The sequence below is a fragment of the Canis lupus genome, chromosome 38 (assembly GCF_011100685.1).
Source record: "Canis lupus familiaris isolate Mischka breed German Shepherd chromosome 38, alternate assembly UU_Cfam_GSD_1.0, whole genome shotgun sequence".
NCBI lineage: Eukaryota > Metazoa > Chordata > Mammalia > Carnivora > Canidae > Canis > Canis lupus.
The window spans coordinates 7418605-7440281 of NC_049259.1; the positions used below are offsets into that span (position 1 = coordinate 7418605).

Sequence of the window (21677 nt, forward strand, 5' to 3'; positions counted from 1 at the left end):
AACAGAGGAGGCAAATTAGCTGCCTACAGACTTGTTTTGTTTTGCCTGCATAATGTTATAAAGTAATAAATCAATATTTAAATATTGAGAATTTTAGATTATAATATTTTTATTGCTTCTTTTGGAAGATAATTTCAGAATACCTGGCAGTGTTGGATCAGCCCTTTTTATGGAGATTGCTGTTACTTTTAGAGGTACTGATACTTTCACGTCACATGAGACTCCTTTATTCATTTTTGTTATTTTCCTTGAAAGCATCTGAGCTTGCTATCCTGAAGCTCACGCACAAAAATGTCTCTGGACTCAAATGCTTCTTTCGATCTTCTCAAGACAAGGAACAAGGATCTCATAGGGTCTCCTAGGATTTCAGGACAACGAGAATGAGATTTTTAGGAAAGTAAATTCTTTAAAAATAGAGTAGGCATTGCACAACTGTGTTTTCTAGATATCTACTAGAAGGAACCAGAACTAGAAACATTTTTAATCTAATGTGCACTCTGTGACTTTTGTTGTTACTTTAGTTTTAGAAGTTTATCATTTCATTAATTTGTAAAAAATTAACTGTCAAAGGGATCAATATTATTTCTTTTATTAGAGTTTAAAGAATAATTCTTTTTCTGGTCACATCAGCTTTCTCTCCAAAGTCATGTGGACTTCACCAGCATTCTGAATTTCATTATCCATTTATTGCATCCATTATTTACATTTCTCCTCTGGTAATTTTTTATTTTAGTTATAGAAACTTTTGAAATAGACTCATTCGTAAAAGCTAAATTTATAAAATGAATGGTAGGAAAGAAATGTGGTGGATTTCCGTTTTTCTTTTGCCAACCTATCATCATTTTCTGCTACAGTTGACCCTTCAACAAGGGTTTGAACTGTGGATTCACTTCTATGTGGATTTTTTTATAGTACGGAACTATAAATGCATTTTCTCCTCTTTATGATTTTCTTAATAACATTTTCCCATGCTTTCTGAATGTTACTTTATCATGACATTCAAAATGTTTACTAATCAACTGTTTATGTTATTGGTATGACTTCCAGTCAACAGCAGGCTATTAGTAAAGTTTTGGAGGAGTTAAACATTTATGTCAAAATTTTTTTTAAAAGATTTTATTTATTTATTCATGAGAGACACACAGAGAGAGAGGCAGAGACACAGGCATAGGGAGAAGAAGCAGGCTCCATGCAGGGAGCCTGATGTGGGACATGATCACAGGTCTCTAGGATCACACCCTGGGCTGGAGGCAGTGCTAAACTGCTGAGCCACCAGGGCTGCCCTTATGTCAATTTTTGACTGTGCAAGAGATTGGTACCCCACACCCACACATTGATCAAGAGTCAACTGTGTGTGCAATAGACAGATTTCCTTTTGGAGACTTAACTTGCCTGGTTTCCAGTCATACACACAGATGGAGAAAGAATATAGTTTTTATTGGAGAAAGAATATAGTTTTTATAGGAGGGAGATGTGCTAAAATTCAGCCTATTGCTACTTCAGATCACAAACAAACCCCAAAGATAAATACAGTATACTTTGATTCTGTGTCATTGATAGTTTACTGTTTGAGGAATTCTGGCCTTCAGAGGAAGTCATTCAAGTTCAGTCAATTGATATAAAATTTCTCCTCCTCTTTCTCTCCAGTTATGATATCACTAAAAGTAATAAGTGCTTCCAAACATTCTGGTGGCTGTCAATTATTCAGCAAACATAGTCTTACATTTACTTCCAATTACTGCCTTAGTTTTTAGGCCACAGAATTAAGACTCTTTACTCCTGAGGAATTCACCACCCAGGGAATGTACAGACAACTTAACAAGGAGTTTAAAATTTAGTACTGTCAATAGAGGAATAGATACTGAAGGAACACACAGGAAGCACACATACTTGATCTTGAAGTAGACAAAAAAACTTGCTCAAATGGAGTCTATTGAAGAATATGTTCACTATAGCTTGTAGTATTTAGGAGATTGTCAAATACTGCTATATATGCTAAAGAATACATCATACATTTGATAACAAGAAAGTTCCAAGTGTGCTGTGATATTTGAAATTTTATTTGTAAGGAAAAATCCTCTATCAGTCTTGATGGCTTGAATAAGACAGAGAGGAAGAGTCTAGGATGACAGTGTTTTGAGTGGGTTTTGATAAAACTGTCTGTGGGGCTTGTGGAGGTAATGAGAGCAACAAGGATGATAAATTCAGTCTCAAATGAGGCATGTATAGATAATCAGGTGGGGATGTCCATGAAAACTTTGAAAATACATATCTCAACTCACAGTTGAAGATACAGATTCTAATATAATTAATACAGAAGTAGTATCTGTAAGATCACTTACAGATGTGTTCACCAAAGGAGAAGAAAAGAAAAATGAGAATGGTCTAGGAATCTCTAAGAGCTAAAGAAAATAACTGGAGGATATGTCATAATAGCCAACAAAGATTAAACAAATCGATAAGGCTGGAGAAGGGAACAATTTAAACAGTTCTGAACATCATGTAATGAATTTTCAACTAGGAGTCATTCATGACCTTCAAGGGGCAGTTTCAGTGAAGTGGTGAATAAGAGTAACGGAGTTAGATTGCTCTTGTTTGAAGAGCTGGCATGAAACAAGAGAGTAGAAACAATAAGTGCATACTTTGAGGGAGATTGGCTCTGAAGAGTGGGAGAAGTAGGTAAGTAGAAGGAAGGACAATTTAGACTAAACAGAAGCCTCAAAGAATCTGTGGGCAGTGTTTTTGGTGAATAGGAAACATGACTATCCTGACTTCTGCCGATCTCCCTAGAGCTGTGTAGGAATTTGCCAGGTCTGCCGTAACAAATTACTGCAAACAGAGTGGCTTAATAACAGAAATTCCATATTTCGCTGTTCTGAAAGCCATAAGTCTGAGATCATGGTATTGTCGGGATTGGTTCCTTCTGAAGATTGTGCAGAAAAGCCTTTTCCTTTTAAGATTTTATTTTATTTGAGAGAGAGAGCATGAGAAGGAGAGATATGAGGAAAAGTCTGTTCCATGCCTTTCTCCTTTCTTTTGGCTGTTTGCTGGCAATTTGCATTTGTTGTATAGAAGGATCACTCAGACTTCTGCCTTTATCTCCACATGGCATTCTCCCTGTATGTGCTTCTGGGTCACAATTTCCCCTTTTTATAAGAACATCTGTCATATTAGATTAGGGGCCCACTGCACTTTAGTTTATCCTCATTTTAACTAATTGTATCTGCCATGACATTATTTCCAAATAAAGTCATATTCTGAGGTATTCTGGGTTAGGATTTCATCATATAAATTTTGGGGGAAAATAATTCAACCAACAGGTGGAATGGTTATACCATGGTTAATCCTTAGGATTAATAGTGAAGTCTGAAGTTTAAGAAAAATAAATGGTAAATCCATTAAAAATTTATCTTGATTCTGTATTTCCTTAAATAATGGGACCTTCTTGCTCTACTTCTTACTACTCTCTATAGAAGTAAGGTGAGTTATTTGAATAATCCCACAAATGTCTTTTAATATGGAGTGTTTAGTTATCTTTCTTCTTTCTCTTTCATCTGGACATTAGTTACTCTAGGAAATTATTAGATCCACTTTGACTCCTGCTCCAAGCAGCATCTCCTAACGTAGGTTTATCAGTAAATCAACTACTGATTGCAGTTTCATTTCTCATCTTGGTCTAAGGGAGAAGAAATGGGTAGGAAATATCAGAAAGGGATACAGAACATAAAGACTCCTAACTCTGGGAAATGAACTAGGGGTGGTGGAAGGGGAAGGGGGGGAATGGGTGACTTGCACTGAGGGGGGCACTTGACGGGATGAGCACTGGGTGTTATTCTGTATGTTGGCAAATTGAACACCAATAAAAAATAAATTTATTATTAAAAAAATAATAAATAAATAAATAAATAAATAATAAATAAATAAAATTTCTAAAGTATACAGAATAGAGCAGAGCACAGGTACAATGTAGTTTTCTTAATGCTATAATCCTTGTCTCTCTTCCCTTTCCTTCTCCTTAGCATTGTATTAACCACTCTTGTTAAGCAGTTTTTTAAGCTGCACAGTAAGATGCTTATGGTGGATATCTTCTTATTAAAAATAGTTTACTATTCATGACAGATTCCTTACATCTTTACATTGTGGTATCAATCTTTGTGTATTTGAATGCAAGGTGACTATGTTCCCTCATTTATTCATCTATTCATTTCAGCAGCCCCTTCCTTTATTGGGCCCCTTTATTATAGACATTTGCTATTCTTTTGGCTGTCTACTTCTGAGGAAGTCTTTAACTTATGTGCTTAAGAGGAAAGCCATGCATTTGCTCGGGAGCTGAGGCATATGCACATGACCTAAGGGTGGCTGATTCAATGTGTCTCCTGAGATTTTGAACCAGGAGAAATGGATTCAAATGAATAGAGAGAAATTCTGTTGGAAATACCTGAAGAGGCAGCGATGTCCATTTCCATGTGTGGTGGGGACAGCAGTTACAGGGGAAGAATCCTGGGGCTGGTGCCAACAGTGCCAGTGACACCATCTTCAGGTGCCAGAGTGCACAATGATGGGAGCAGGAAAAGGTGCCAACCCAGGACTGATACATTTTGACATGTTGGCTCTGGTTCTGGCTGCATTGCTTTCCTTTCTTGGTGCCCTAACTTTCTATCTCTCCCAGAAATTATCTTAACGACTTAAAATGTAATAAATAACTTTTCATTCTTGTTTGTCAGCTAGGGTTTGTGTTTATTGCTTATAATTCAGTACTGTGACTAATATGTGATTCTGTATGACAATATGGATCACAGGTGACAAAACATTGTGTTAGCTGCTAAAGGAATAAAAAAGATTAAGAGTCATGATCATAAAGAATTAAGAACATTTAAAGATCCCTACTGGGCTCCTGGTTGACTGAGTCAGTTAAGCATCTGCCTTCAGCTCAGTTCATGATTACCCAGTCCTGGATCACCCTGCAGCAGGGACTCCCTCTGCTCCTTCACCCCCATGCGCTCTCTCTCTCTCTCAAATAAATAAATAAATAAAAGAAATCTTTAACAAAAATCTATTTTTAAAAAAAGATCCCCTCAAAGCCTCAAAGTGAGTTTGTCAGTCAGAGTTTTGTTATTCTCAGTATGCATAAAGAAACTCTATAATTTGTTAAGTACATGTTTGTAAGGTCTGGAGAGATAAAATATTTCTGCTTAACTAGATCAAGAGATTTTAACAGTATCTTGGGGATAACAGTATTCTGAAGGGCCAGAGAGAAATCGCAACGTATCATTAAACAAACTGCAGGATCATGTGTTCTTAGAGTGGAAGTGAACCCCTCAAGGCCATCTAGTCCAAACTCCTACTCGATCCTGGAACTTAAGAAAACAGTTTATGCTCACATTGTTGTAAACGGATAATTACAGAGTTGAGATCCTGTCACTGTTTTGTTTTTCTTATTACTATTGTTGTTTTTAAATTAGGACCAGCTTTCCTTGATATATTATAATTATAGAAACATTCCAAGCTAGTCTGTGAGCTGAGGCTGGCAGTGGGGCAGAGCTTCACTGGACAGACTCTGTCTATGGAACAGAGTGACTTCGATAGCTTAGCTGCTCTTTTATGCTTCACTGCTGCCTTTCACATATCTGTGGCTTTGATCACTATAAGTTTAATATAGATTTATTGAAACCATAATAAAAGGGAGTTCAACTTAACCACTTCCCTTCATCTCGCAGTTGACACAATAAACTGGATCAAGATCTTCTTGAATAATCACAGCATTTATATTAGTCAAAGGTTGGATGATGAAAACAGATTCAAGTATATCGACAGGTGAGAATCTCTTAATCTTCAAATTTTCTACCTTTGGGCTATTCCAGCAAAAATATATCTGGTTACGATCCATAAGCTGGTTTTCTAACAGTTATGGGAAAATTCCAACTATATCAAGTATTATACACATGCTTTCAGAGCAAAGAGTGAATTCATCAGTGGTTATATTTTGTTTCATTTGCAAGAAGAAACTTGTTGAACAAGAAAGTTATCCTCAGGTGATAACTACACACCTGGGTAGTTCTTATCTCCCTTGGAATGCTCAGTGCTTTAGCTCTTCTAGACCATTAGTTTCAGAATAGTCTTTCACGATTTAATGAACACTGTAGGAATAACTTCAGTGGCTGTGTTTTTAAACTAATAAAGCTACAATTGCTTGAGTGGGAGCTTACTATTGTGCCAGATTCTCTTCTAGGCATCATATATATATATATATGGTATAAATATATATATGTTATATATTATATGTTATATATATATACATTATATATTATATATATAAAATGTAGATTTTTTTTTCTAGAACTCTCTGGTTGTATTTCTTACTGCATGTCACACAATTTCATGATGTTCCAAACTTGTACTCTTCTCTCTGTTCACGACCTTGGGGACTTCTAGTCCTTCATTAATGAAAATTATTTGTTTCCTTTTCATAGGCTGCCCTTAGATGTCTCCAATTCTGGGAAGACATTATCCAGATACCACTGAAATGATTTGCAACCCAAGCATTTCCTTAGTTCAACACACTCACTATTATATGTTGGTTATATATATATATATATATATGACCTCCTTTAATGATTGTTAGCTGGTTCAAGTACTTATTTTTCAAATTAATCATGTTCAGTCAAATTCAGACTCTATTTCTTCATCATTTTCACAAGTTTACTCATTCTATCCTGCCCATTGCCTTTATCATTGGGAGTTTAAACATGAATTGTGAGCAGGTATGAAAGCTACTCCCTTGAAATTTCATGGAATAAAATCAACCTGTCACTCATGTATTTGACATCTGAGCATGTAATTTTTAATTTCTAGAGCAATATTACCCCACCATAGATAGAACAATAGTGCTGGGCATCTCAGAATTAATGTGTGTAATGTAAACATGACATACCTGCATTTGATTCCCAGTTGCCTGTGATTACCAACTAAACAAATCACTTTAACTCTCTATTTGGAGAGGTTTCTCTGAAAAATAATAGAAATCAAGCAAATGTCCAATGTCCTTTCTACCTCTAACATCTTTAGTACTATGAGCTCCCAAAGATTTAAACCTCTTTTTTTTTTTTTTTTATATTCCAGTTGCATTTATCTAAGCACTCATTTGGTGTCTTCACTTGAGAAACTTACAGGCATCTCAAGTTGCAACATGATCAAACCAGACAGAGCCTCCTTCATTCAAGATTCAACCCACAATTCTCAAATTAATCCTTGATGGAACCACTTGTCTTATAAAACAAGTAAGAATTAGAAATACCCTGGGACTTCTCCCATATTTAGAGCATCAAGTCCATTACCAAACCCTCTCACATCTACTCCATAATCTCTCTCAAATCTATTCCATTCACTTTTTTCCATTCTCACCTTCTCTTCCTCAATTCAGGGAATATTTCTCTCTCCTCCCATCAGGTTTACCACCATAGCTTCCTAGTCCATCTAGTTTTCCTATGTCCTTCCCACTTGTTTCCACAATGTCACAAAGAGTGACTCTCTCCTCTAGCATTTATACAATCTTTATTAAGCTCTCATCAGTACCTTGGCATACCTGCTATGGTACTCATGTGACTTCACTACAATTTTCAGCAGCCTTCCTAAACCAGTCAGCATGTTTTTTGTTTTTGTTCTATGCCTAGGACTTCTTCTCTATCCCTCACTTCTTCACATGAGTGACTCCTACACATCCTTCAAGATTCTGTTCAGAAATGTCCTTTTCTTCTAGGAAGAGTTAACAGGCTATATAAAGGGCTTTTCCCGTGAATTCTCTTAGAATCCTATACATGTCTCTATGGTTGTCCTTCTCATAGTTAATTTTTTTATGAACGAAACTGTCTTTATTCTTGATTTTTGAAGTTCTTGAGATCAGGGGATGCATCTTTCAGCCCTATCTTCCTGATGCTTATTAGCATATGGTAATTTCTCAATAAAAACACACTGAAAATGTAGTAAATATCTCCAAGATCTTAAAAGAGGTTGTAATGAAAGCAGTATACTGTTGAGTTATTTAGTATCCAAAAATCTTAATACAAAACCCACAGGGGAGTCTACTATGGTGATGGGCTTCAGCCCATCTCCCTCCCTGATTACAACTAACTTTTGAAAATGCAAAAAACAAATATCCAAGAGTTTAACACACACACACACACACACACAAAATAGGTGGATTGTGGAGGAGAGTAAAAATTTTCTTTTTCTTTTTCTTAGGTCATGTTTCGTAAGTAGATACCAGTCAGGAAGCCACACCCTATCAGAGGAAAAATGCTGACAAAAATCATGCCATCCCTTGGGCCAAAGGAACCAGAAAAGGGAGCCCCTATAAGCTGGACAATTAGGAGAGTATATAGAGAAAGAGAAACAGAGAAGGAGAAGCCTTAATTTTGTGTATGAAACCTGACAAGTTCCAGAGTAACCTCTGATCTACACATGCATGGGTCAAACTCAACCAGTGTAGCAAAGGCTTAGAGAATTGAACTGAGAATGCAACCAACCCACATTAAGAGCAACACAGAAACTACAGCATAAGACTAGCAGGTGGACTGCCTCCTAAGGCAAAACCACAATATTTTGCAGTGGTTTTACAACATAACCCAGAGTATATATAATATATATATTTACACAAGATGAAAATAAAAATTACTCAACATCAAAATAATCAGAAAAATGTGATGTATTCTAAAAAAAAAGCAATAAAAAGATGTCAGCTGCAAGATATTCCAGATGTTGAAATTATCAGATAAAGACTTTAAAGCAGATCCTAAAATTATGCACCATGAGGTAAGTGAAAAGTCATTTGAAGTAAATGAAAAATAGAAAATATTAGACTACAAAAGGTTATTTGTTTTCTCTTAAGTCCCATAAGTTTCCAAATTTATTAGTGTATATTTATTCACTATGTTCTTTTATTAAGCTATTAATCTTCTGTTGTGTTTGCAATTATTTCTCTTTTACATTCAGAATTGTATTTGCATGTTCTCATTTATTTTATCCCCCTTTGCAGAGAACTGGCTAAATTATTGTTCTTTCTTAAAACACAGTTGTTGCTGTTTTTTAATTTTGTTAATCTTCCTTATTGATTTTTCTTCTGGTTGTTATTGTTTGTATTACTGACCTCTATTTTTACAGCTATTACTTACTTTCCTTTTGTCTCCTTTGGGTTTGCTTATTTGATCTTTCACCTACTTTTAAATTTGGGTATTTTGATAATTTTTTAAAGAATCTCTCTTGTTTTTGTTTAAATATACACAAACTTACTTATTTTCCTTTTAGTTCTACTTTATCAGCCACTCCCTGTACTTTTGAAATGTAGTGTTTCCATTTTCATTTGGTTCTAAGTATTTTTAACTAATCTTTATGATTTTATTTATAAAATAATACATATTTAATAAAAGTATATGCATAAACACAAATATATTTATACTTTACATAATTTTATATGATTTACATATACACTCCTATTAAATTAATAATTTAAGTTTTTTTTTTCATTCTCATCAGCAAACATAATTTCTAAGTTGTTGGTTATATCAAATTTGTTGAGACTTCCTTTTGAATATTACATGCACAACTTTGTTTTCCAAATATGCTTAAAATGAATATGTATTTTTTGAGATGTAAAGTATATCCATGTACACATGCATATTATTTCAAGGTTAATACTGGTGTTCTTCTAATTTTCCATAACTTCAGTTATTTTCTCTGCTAGTTTAATATATTTCTCAAATAAATATAAGAATATCTTGGGGCACCTGGGAGAATCAGTGTGTTGAGTGTCTGCCTTCAACTCAGGTCATGATCCCAGGGTCCTGGGATCAAACTCTGCATGGGGCTCTTTGCTCAGTAGGGAGCCTGTTTTTCCCTCTCCCTCTGCCACTACCCCTGCTTGTGCTTGCTCTCCCTCTCTCTCTCTCTCTCTCAGTCTGTCAAATAAATAAAGAAAAGAAAAGAAAAGAAAAGAAAAGAAAAGAAAAGAAAAGAAAAGAAAAGAAAAAAGAATATCTTGAAGCACTTTGAGATATTTTTCCTATAATTCTTTCAGTTGTTTATATATTTTGACATTCCTTTGTCAAATTTGTTTATTATATCTACTATGTTTCTTTATCTGTTTGATGCCATCTCTTTTTCTTTGTTTTACACATTTAATTCCCTTCTATCTGAAGCTTTCTTTTCTTATATTTTTCTCTTTCTTTCTTCTTTCTTTCTTTCTTTCTTTCTTTCTTTCTTTCTTTCTTTCTTTCTTCTTCTTTCTTTTTTTTTAAGATTTTATTTATTTATTCATGAGAGACACAGTGAGAGAGAGGCAGAGACACAGGCAGAAGGAGAAGCAGGCTCCATGGAGGGAGCCTGACATGGGACTTGATTCCGGATCTCCAGGATCACACCCTGAGCTGAAGGTGACACTAAACCACTGAGCTACCCGGACTGCCCTATCTCTTATTTTTAACACTTAAATAGTCTTTTCATTTATCTCTTCCAAGACAAAATATTGATGGTTTGCCTTTTATAATGTGATCTAAGAGTCTCTGTTTTTAATTTATGAGTTAAACTCAACTATATTGAAAATACTGTTAAATTAGGACTTCAGTTTTGCAACTTCTATGTTGTATTTATCAAAATTTTTTCTTTTCTTTTTTTCATGGCTTCCTGGCTTTTTCTTGGCTTCCATTAGATGGATCAACATTTTATGTTATTTTAAAAGTTACACATTTTACATTTATAAATATACATTTTCATCATTTTTCTGTTTCAGTTTGTTAAGCTCTTCAATATCAGTGTCTTTTCCCTGAATATAGTGCACTCATCTCCTTACAACTTACTTTTTTCTTTTCTCAGTTATGTTGATATTAATTGCAATTTAGTTCTGATTATGACAGATGTATGTTTTGTTTGTAGCTTTTCACTTTACTTTTCTAAATGACAAATAAACTGCATTAAACTATTAATTTACCAATACTTAAAATATATCTCATAAATCCTCCTTGCTAGATTTTTTTTCTTGCTAAAGTAGTTCCTGAAAGAATAAATTTGAAGATGGGCTTTTCATGGAATGCAAGTACCTGGGACTGCTTTTTCCAATATGGTTATTAATATCCACATATGATTACTGAGCAAAAAGTTCTATAGAGATCATCCCTTTTCACCCTTCCTTTTAAATGATAATTTGGCTAAGTATAAAATGCTAGCTTTGTACTTTGCCATTAATACTTCTAAAACTTTCATCTGGTGTTGAGGTTCAGGGTCAATTTCATTTTAGTTTCTTTACAAAATATGTAATCTTTCTTAGGAAGCTTTGGAATTTTCTTTTTATATTTAATTATTATTATTTTTTTTTTAAATTTTAAGTTAGTCTTGAGATTATGTTGTTGTTGGGCTATGTTCTCAGTCATTATCTTTTCAATCTTTTCTCCCCTGTCTAGTTTTTTGTGCCCTGAACTTCAAGTATGAGGATGATGATATGCCTATTATTAGACTCTACATATCTTATTTTTATTTTGCATTGTCAAGTAATTTTATTCATTTTATTTTCTTTTGAGGAGTGTCTTAAGATGATTTTGTGCTGTATACATTCTGCCCTTTCTGTAAGCTACCAATTTTTAAAAATTTAAATATTATTTATTTCATAAATGTTTCTATTTGTTTCTGCTTATTATTACCATTATTTGTCTTTAATGCTTTTGGGATATTTTAGACTAATTTATTATTTTAATTTCACTATTACGTTAATTCTGTTTTTTGTCTTAGAACGTATTCAATTTGTAGTCTTATTTTTATATGCATGTTTGTTCCTTAGATTTCTTATTATTTCTCCCCATGAGCTCTCTTTCAGCTACCTAGGCTAAAAGTCTTAGTTTCTGTCTTTGGAATTTGAGGAAGGAGACTAAAAAATACTCTCCAGAGCAAAGAAACCTCTACTGCCAGTTGAACATACTGCCTAGCTTTACAGTGACCTTGACATTCAGGACATTCTCCAGGCTCCATGCTCAGGTATTGTTCTTTTCCAGAAGTTTCTAATTCCCAGATTATGATCTTCTGATCCAATTTATGAGATGATGGGGTGAGAAGAGTTTTTGTCTTGTCTTTCTAGGAATATTTTATTAGTTCTCATTCTAGACAACTTAGTCTGTAATCTCAGCCAGATCTGGGTTGACTGTTGCTATTCTGACTCTGCTGGCCATGTTGTGGGCAATAACCCGTCCAGGGCATTATGGAAGTGAGAAAAGAATGTGGAAAGTTTTCCCTTAGCCTAAACTCTGCACAAAGAACTAGACTCTGCTCAATTCTTAACTGTCCACTTGCCCTCTTCCCTTCCACTCAATATTCACCTCATATCACAACTTCTGTTTCCTTCGAAGTCTCTCCTTTTTATATTAGTTTCACAGATTTGTAAGATTATCTGATTTTCATAATCGAGAGAGAAGTAATCCACACATTTAGTCTCTTTAAGAATCATCAGCAAGTCACAAAAACAGATCTTATATAAAACATGGTTATATATTTTGAAAACAACGTTTTCACAAAGGCCAAATGTTGCTTGATAAGAAGTTTTAGCAATAGATTTATTAACCATTATAATTGAGAAGAATGAGATTTTTCAATATATACAATGAATTTAATAGCCATACAAATAAAATACTTAAGGCCTGGATTTATATGATTATTTAATTAATTTCTCCTTGTCTTATGTTTGCCTCCAAGGTAAATAGTATAATTTATGTAAAATCATGACTTTTGGTACAAAGTAAACAGATTTTTCAGTAAACTTTTCAACTCAGTGGCTCAATGACAATAGTGACAGCTTTTGCAATTAGTTTAGGCTCTTTGTTTCTTGAGGCAACTGTAAAACCTACAGCCATGTATTCACTTTCCAATGAAATTGGTACACATCATAAAAATTGTATTTGAGTTAATTGGTACATTGGCTGACAGATTCAGCAAAGAGGCCAAGCCCTAAGCCATCCAGTTATTGCTTAAACTGCTCTGTTGTAACTATGTTGGCTAGGATCATTGAGAAGGCTGTGCTTCCCTAAGGCTTATATAAAGCACAAATTGAGGTCTCTGGTATCTAGGGATGTCAATCTGACATTTTTCATGAGCATCAACACTCCTAAATTACAAAAAAATAAAGAGACATGCTCTACATGAAGATATTTTATAAATACCAAGTGATAATGTTATCTTGCTCAGAAATACATACCTAGGAAACTTTCAGGTAACTAGATGAATAAAAAGTCATGAATGATATAAAATCTTTATTTTTAAATATTTTATTTTTTTAAGGTTTTTTATTCATGAGAGACACAAAGAGATAGAGAGGTAGAGACACAGGCAGAGGGAGAAGAAGGCTCCATGCAGGGAGCCTAATGTGGGACTTGATCCCAGGACTCCAGGATCACACCCTGAGCCGAGGGCAGATGATTAACCACTGACCCACCCAGGCACCCCTAAAATCTATCTATTTTTAAGTTTAAAAATTCCTTTATAAAATTTATTATAAGCTAATACTTTTATGTCTAAGAAATTAAGCTATTCTTTTTCATTTGACTATAAAAAGCTTCCCATCCACTCAGTGAGAATAAACTTTGAACTCATTTTTAAAAGTTGCCTATTTTGAGTAGTCTTGTAAAACAAGGATTCCTGGTATATATATTTAGAATGCACTTTTCAAAGGACAGTAAATGCCTTACAATAATTATTCTTAAACCTGGATGCTCACCCTTTAGGGGAGCATGAATATAGCCAGTGAACTGTGACTCCTTCACTCATTTTGGTCATCTACAGAAAATGAAAGAGAATATTTCTCAAAGTGTACTCAGGACATTAAACACTAAAAAAAATTAAAATCTAGAATAAAATAGATTATTCTAAGTAAACCTGCTCTCTCAAATTTTTGAAATAACAGATAGTTCCAAGAAACAAATTTTTCAATTTCAGGACATTGACTACTGGGAACATATAACCATTTAAAATATTACTGTATTAACTATACATACAAGAAGAATGGTAAGTCATTGAGTATAGCCTTAAGTTACATCTGGGTCTTATGAAATAAAATTACTCTCTTCTTGACATATTAGATTGATTCAAACATATTTATAGCTTGGTGAGGACACTGGAATTTTCAACTTTTCCTTAAAGATTTTGGTCTGTCACATTTAACAAATGGAGGTAGATTTACAGTGAAACTGAAAAAGCTTAAGCTGCAACACCCTTCACCTTTCAAAGCCTTTAGAAGGAGCCTTAGAAATGTGTTCATATGGTCATATGTATGTTAAGTTTTTTAAAAAATAAGGTACTTTTATTGCATTCACTCAGGGCTAGTGTGTATTTCCACGTTGACTTCTCTGTCATGCTTCCCTTCATGTTAAGTGACACTGGAGTGTCTCAAACATTTGTGAAATCTGGTGAAGGAGAAGTTGAGTTAGAAGCACATTTAAATTCACTGTTATATACTTTCTGATATAAATAAATACCTATACTTATTCCTAATTTTATTTTTATAATGTAATTTTTTATTAAAGAAGACTTACAAAATTGTCAGTATTTTGGATCTTCAAATCCTGGATACCCCAAATCTGTTCCTGATAGAAGCTCTACTAGTAACCTTAAGGACAACATATCCCTGTAGGCTCTTTGCAGTTTTCATTATGACCTGGTTTTATTTCCAGTCTCAATGAAGTTTATTAATCTTCTGCCACTAGTGAATTGTATTTCACCTGGGCTACACAAGTCTCCCTACACTGAATATTGACCCATTCAAATAAATTCTCTGCATTGACATATGAGGTACATTTTCTAAAAAAAATACTGTCATGTCAGTTACAAATCTCTATTTTTCATACTTCTAGCATAAAGTCCAAAAACCTTAATATAACTTGCAAGGTGATGGATATTTTATCTCTCCTTCCACCATCCCAAACACAATATGCTATGTCCCTGTCCAGAGAAGGGCAATCCTCCTTTAGTGATCATTTCCTGCAGAAATGAGCTCTCAGGTCTGTGCACAATCTCCAAACTATATTGCCTTTCTAATCCACTTATAGTGGGGTTAAATATTGGGAATATTCATCTGATACCATGGGAATTTTCACTTGCAGCAACCTGGATTGGGGAGAGAGGATCTCTTGTCAGATTCTGGCGGGTATCCAAAGTGAGCAGTGATATACATGTGAGATTAGGAAAGCAACGTTTCCACTCTATGTAAAAGAAAAAAAAAAAGAGCAAAATAAAAACACAGGGATGATTGAAACAGAGATGCTGAATGAAGCAGACATAAAACACCACGTAGCCCCAAAGAAACAGAGACAATCTGCTCAAAATGGCTTGTCTATGACAAATTCCAGTTGCTCATGAAACCCCCTAGATACTTATCAGATGTTCTTCTTTTTTCTTGGTTAGACCTAAGTGGTTTTATTTTGCTCATAGGAAAATAATCCTATCAAAATTAAAATGGATGAAGTTCTGTGTTCTCTTGCCTCCAGACTTCTGCACATCCCATTACTTATAACTTCTATGATCCTTTCCCTCCTCTTCAGTCATTATTTCCACATTTTACCAAAATCTTCCAAATCATATAACTGAACTCATCTTTGTGAATACTTACCCTAGGAAACCTTTCTTAAACACTCTAGATTGAATTAAATACCACCGCCTCCACCTCCCTATTTTTCCTTGTTTATTATTTCAAATAGTAAGAAATTTAAGGATATAAACTTATTTTGTACATAATCCTATTTGTGGACCCACATAGTGGGTCACAGTCCACAGAGGATGGACCATAATTAATATTTGTTAAGAAAGGAGAAGAGAAGAATTTAACTAACAGAGGAGAGAAAGAATGAAGACAAAAAACTAAGAAGATAAAATTAAATGAAGTGGTTCATTAACTTGTGATGATTATATCAATAAATGGAAAAAATTGAGGTTTGAACTCAACGATCTAACCTTCCAAATAAGTTCTTTCTTACACACTAACTAACCCACTCTACTCTAATCATAAGAAAAGCACACAGAAGGTAATATATAAATGGTAGTTAATCCTTCCTTACAGGAAGTCTGCTTCTCCCTTTGCCTATGTTTCTGCCTCGGTGTGTGTGTGTGTGTGTGTGTCTCTCATGAATAAATAAATAAAATCTTAAGAAAAGAGAAAGAAACAAACTCTGAGATGGAGATTTAAGTGCAAGAGGTTCATTACGGAGAGCCCTAAGAAAAATTCCCTATATGGGCATGAGGGACCAAGATTCAGTAGAGGGAGAAGTACAATGGTGACTTGTTTTAACAGAAGCATTAGTTAATCTCACAGACAGCTTTAAACCCAGGATGGTCATGTAAATCAATATTAAGTACCAAAGGAGATGTGTGGGATCTTGACTGAGAGGATAACAAAGACCAGACTTTTGTATTTTCTGCATCATTGTATGCAAGTTGCCTCAATGAATGCACTTAGCTGAGGCTGAGGCAACAGCCTTCCACAGAGGGCAATTCCTAAAGACGACATAGTCAACACTACTATCAGTTTGGAAGATGAGTTCTCAGTCCAAAAGGCAAACCAAGTAACATTCCATGATATGAGGTCATTTGGTGGTCAAGTTATGTGATTACAACAGACTGCAGAGTCAATCTAAAGAATAATGTGTTTGTGCTTTCACCTTTAGGAAAGAACAGACTATAAAGAAACACATTTTCTGATACAAAGGCAAATGAAGAATTGGCAATTAGGTAAAATCTTTATCATTTTCCCTCTGCTAGAGGTATCTAAATATTTTGAAGTTCAATTATCCGGGTAATTGCATTAACTTTTTATCTCAGGATATGGACTCATTAAAGTACCATCAAATGCTATTTTAAAATATGCAGATATCTGTATGTGTATTTTTGGAATACTGTAAAATATTTCCCACATGTTAAAGTTTCAGAGAGAAGGCAACTTTAGCTTATTATAGCCACCCTCCCCCTCCCACTTTTTCTTCTGTTTTTGTTATCTTACCGCTTAATTAATAAACTCCAATCTTACTGAAGGAATCAATACAATAATCTGTTACCCTAATTTTAAATATGGATTTTTGATTTATTTAAATTCAATAAATTTACCAATAACTTGATTTTTAACCTAGTAGTAAGAATTATGTAACAACAAAAACTAAGTCACTGCAAATGAGAGGCTATTTTTCTGCAAAAGGTCTTCTTTTTTTTTTTTAATTTTTTTTTAATTTATTTATGATAGTCACAGAGAGAGAAAGAGAGGCAGAGACACAGGCAGAGGGAGAATCAGGCCCCATGCACCGGGAGCCTGACGTGGGATTCGATCCCGGGTCTCCAGGATTGCGCCCCGGGCCAAAGGCAGGCGCCAAACCGCTCTGCAAAAGGTCTTCTGACTTAGTTTTCTCTACCTAAAGAAATCAGGAGGCATTAGTGGTAATCTAATAAAGTAAATCTCAGTATGAAAATAATATGTCAAATCACTTTCTTCTCAAATTGCTTTGAATAATTACATTTGTCTGTAAACCTGCAAAATATATATCTTAAGTTAAATTATAAAAAGAGAAGATGAAGGTCATGAATTATAAACATCTTATATATACACAGTAATGAGTGAAGACTACTTTTGGTAATTCAAAATTGTGATAACTGCATCATTCTTCCTAATTGCATGGTTTATGTCTTGCCCATAAAAGCATAAAAGTTACTAATTTTCCATTATACACAAATATGTAAAGCATACTGCACAGATGGATTTTACATTCCTGTTTGCCAGCAGATCATCATTAAGCATCAAACACAAAGGAAATTGCACAGTTAAACGTGAATCCATTCTTCATTTTTGCTTCTTGGCAAAAATTAAGAACCAATATTTTATTTTTGGAGAAAGACATCTTAATTAACATTTGTTTGTCCTAAAATTTTTGTGAGGTTCTATAATATAATACATCTTAAGGTCAAGCTCATGTTTAGAAATATGTACTTGGGGAAAAATATGGAACTTCTGTCATCTTTATATTTGCAGAACCTAGTGGGGTGCCTGGCTTTCAGTAGATGTTTATTGAAGGTGAAAGAAATTAGCTAAGTGATAACAGAGGCCAACTAATTGAGTGTCTGTATACCAAGTTAATTATAGTGTTTATAGCTATGAACACTATAATGTTATACTCACCCTTGAAAAACCATGAGTGGAAGCAACTTATTTTATTAAATATATATATATTATTAAATATATATATAATACTTGTTTATATAATTTCTTTTAAAGTATGGACATTTAATTGCATAAATAGCATTAAATGTGGGGGACATGTATATTATTAAAATGTCCTAGAGGAAATAAATTACCTTACAAACTTAAATTTCTAGCTGTACTACTTGGCATATGTTTCTGGCATCTTTAAACATACTGATAACTAGCTGCTTGAATCTTGGAACAAAGCTCTAAAAATAGTTGACATTTTGCTGTTTCTATGGTAACAAAGAAAATGGCTTCATACTCTAGCACTGCTCCCACAGAGCTTAATGTTCTCTCTAGATTGCCTATAGACTATACTGCTATGTTTTTGTACTAAAAACCACTATTACTCTTTTCTTCCTGTCTTTGATGTGTCTGATAACAATCTGATCACTAGTGTAACAATCGGAGTGTTGACCTGCTATGGTTAAAACAAACATTCCAGTTATTTTTCAAGAAACTGAATTTTATCTCGAAAAGTGCTAACATCAGGCCAGGCTTTTTTACCTGACGTGGTTTGAACTATACTGAAAGGCTCCAGATAACTGCTCCATCTGACTCAATGTCTGATATTTATCAGCAGGAAATAATTATTTTAGGTGAAATAATTTCCTACCTCTTTTAATGAACTGACCACCACTGACTATTGGGGACTTCTAATAAATCCCATAATTTTCGGTGTATCTCTTTTTCATAGCAATTGCAGTATACCTGTTCCCCCAATTGTCACGGATCCAGCGGAGTTGGAGACAAGGATCGGAAGAAAGATTCGAAGTCTCACTGAATTTTAATCTGGGGGACATTGGGGACTAAGGCTCGGACTGGGACTCAAGCCAGACTTGGACCCCAAGGCTTTCTCTCTTCCAGTTTTTATTAAGAGAGCTAGCAGATTGGCTATGGGAACTTTGGGAAGCAGAGAAAAACATGTTTAGTTCAAAAGGTAAAATAATAGGTTATAGACTCAAGGAGTTGGAGGAGCAGAGGAGCTCTATCTGGAGAACAATGTGGTCAAGAGTCAGTGTGCCAAAAAAAAAAAAAAGAGTCAGTGTGCCAACTCAGGACCTCACATATATCCCCAAAGTGCCGAAGACTACAAGATTCAGTTCTCAGGCTCTGCAGCTGATTCCCCACACCCAATGAACTATAAATTTAATCAAAATGAGTGGTTTGTTTGTTTCCAAAGGGATCCTCAGTGCTGTAGGTAGTAAGTTCCTAATGTTTTATTGAAGGTGTGTGGTTGGATGAATAAATATGCTTTATCTGAGAGTGGAAAAATTACTTTTCAACATGTCATTTATACTTTTTAATTTCTAAAATAAATCTCTCCATCCCTGACAATTCAATGGGAGTAGTATACCAGTTGGTGATGATGGTAGTTATAATAATAACTCCTTAAATGTGCTCAAGTCCCTAGCCCAGAAACCTATGAATATATTCAGTTACATGGCAATAGGGATTTAGGTTACAGATAGAAGTAAGATTGCTATTCAGCTGACCTTAAATTAGGCTGATTGTCTTGGATTATTATTGTTGGGCTCTGCTGTGGACTGAATGTTTGTATTCATCCCCCCAAATTTATGTTGGATCCTAATGCTCAGTGTGATAGTGTTCAAAGTGGAGCCCTTTGGGAGGTAATTAAATTATCAGGGCTAATTCCTCATGATTGGGATTGGTGCCCTTATATAAGAGGCCCAAGAGAGCTCCCCTACTCCTTCTGCCATTTGAAGTTACAGTGAAAAGATTGTAAATCCACCAGTGCCTTGAAATTGAACTTCTCAGCCTCCAGAACTTAAAAAAAAAAAAAAAAAAAACACTACTGTTTATAAGCTACCCACTCTGTGATATTTTGTTGCTGTAGCCCAAACAGACTAAGGTAGGCTCAATATAATCACAAGGGCCCTTAAAAGTGAAAATAGGAAACACAAACGAGAACCAGAGAGGTGGCAGCATGAGAAGCTCTTGGCTGGACAATGCTGGCTTTGAAGATAAAAAAATATGGCCCCACACCAAGGGAAACAGGTGTCCTCTGAGCTGGAAAAAACCAGGAAACAAATTCCTATAGTTTCCAGAAGTAATGTAGCCTTACTGACACCTTGTTTTAAGCCCAGTAAGACCATCCATGTCTTACTTCTGAGCTACAGAGTGAAACATAGATTTGTAATATGTAGGTTATAGATGATAACGAAAGCTATGGACCCAGTAAGATTCCTTCAGGAGAGATAAAGGGTTAAAGATAGGACTTGGGCTACTCCAACATTTGGGGTTTGAACGTAAACAGAAGAACCAGCAAACAAGCATGAGAAGAGAGCCTGTGAAGTAGAGGAAATCAAGTAAGAAGTGATGTAATAGAAGCCAAAAAGTGTGAACATTGGCTTTGACATTAGCAAAGATGCACGCTGTTGAGTGCAAACAAAATAAATAAACCAAAATATTGTTTCCATTAATCTGTATATTGATTAATTGTGTTTTTACCTTAAGCTTTTCAATACTAAAGTAAATAAGCAATTTATAATATTGAAATATACAAATAAGTTATTTTTATAACTTTATAATAGATTTTGCCATTTGGGTAGTTTGGCCAGCTTTCCAAAATGTGTCACTTTGATCTAACAGATATTTACTCATTTGACCAATTTCACATAATTATTTCATATATTTGAAACCTTAAATTATCATTATCCAAAAGCCTTATTTCAGTGGCATAAATCTATTAAAACTATTGAACAAATACTTCATTGTCTTCTTATAAATAGAAATCAATTGCTTTTTCATCTATAATTTATTTCAATTCAATGCACAATTACTGAGAACATACTGTTCTAGCTATTGTTCTTGTTCTTGGAAATTAAGAAGATAATAAGAGCTTACACTTTGTGAGAAGAATAGAAATCAGTATTGAATTTGGTCAGAGTGACCAAAACAATAGCTGCTTAAATAAGATAGACATTTATTTCTCCTACGTGGAAAAAAGAAATATCAAGGTAGTTAGTGTAAGGGTGATAAAGATAACAATTATCCAGGACACAGTTCATGCCAGCTTCCTATATACATGGCATCCATTTCATGACATCATTTAATTATATTCTGAAGATTCTCACTTCAGCAAGTAGAAAAGAAGGTAGAAGACTGGATCTATTCTTCCCTTTAAGGGCACGTGTTGGAAGTTTTTGTTGTTGTTGTTTTTAAGATTTTATTTATTAATGAGAGATAGAGAGAAAAAAAAAGAGAGAGAGAGAGAGAGGGAGAGAAGCAGAGACACAGGCAGAGGGAGAACCAGGCTTCATGCAGGGAGCCCGATGTGGGACTCGATCCCGGGACCCCAGGATCATGCCTGGGCTGAAGGTGGCGCTGAACTACTGAGCCACCCAGGCTGCCCTTCTTGGAGGTTTTAAATAGCATTTCTTATATCCCTTAGATCAGAATGTAATCACAT

At 34.6% G+C, this 21677-nt stretch overlaps 2 long non-coding RNA genes across 51 annotated transcripts in view; one reads left to right on the forward strand and one right to left on the reverse strand.

Moving 5' to 3' along the window:
• LOC102155162 overlaps positions 1–21677 on the reverse strand; it is a 132835-nt gene that overhangs the window by 35500 nt on the left and 75658 nt on the right. For 35 of the 49 annotated variants that reach the window (XR_005385681.1, XR_005385661.1, XR_005385658.1 and 32 more), the window contains one exon: positions 144–358. The exons of 10 other annotated variants lie outside the window; for them this stretch is intronic. This is a non-coding gene — a long non-coding RNA (uncharacterized LOC102155162). Of the gene's footprint in view, positions 1–143; positions 359–17258; positions 17418–21677 lie in introns of those variants that run through there. 4 more of the 49 variants (XR_005385685.1, XR_005385683.1, XR_005385675.1 and 1 more) reach the window with 1 other exon arrangement.
• Positions 2535–20055, forward strand: LOC111094517. Of its 2 annotated transcripts, none has more exons than XR_005385688.1 (6): positions 2535–2679; positions 5718–5814; positions 7120–7277; positions 11847–12015; positions 16683–16746; positions 18942–20055. It is a non-coding gene; the product is annotated as an uncharacterized LOC111094517 (long non-coding RNA). The 2 variants fall into 2 exon arrangements; XR_005385687.1 differs by having other exon boundaries at positions 11858–12015.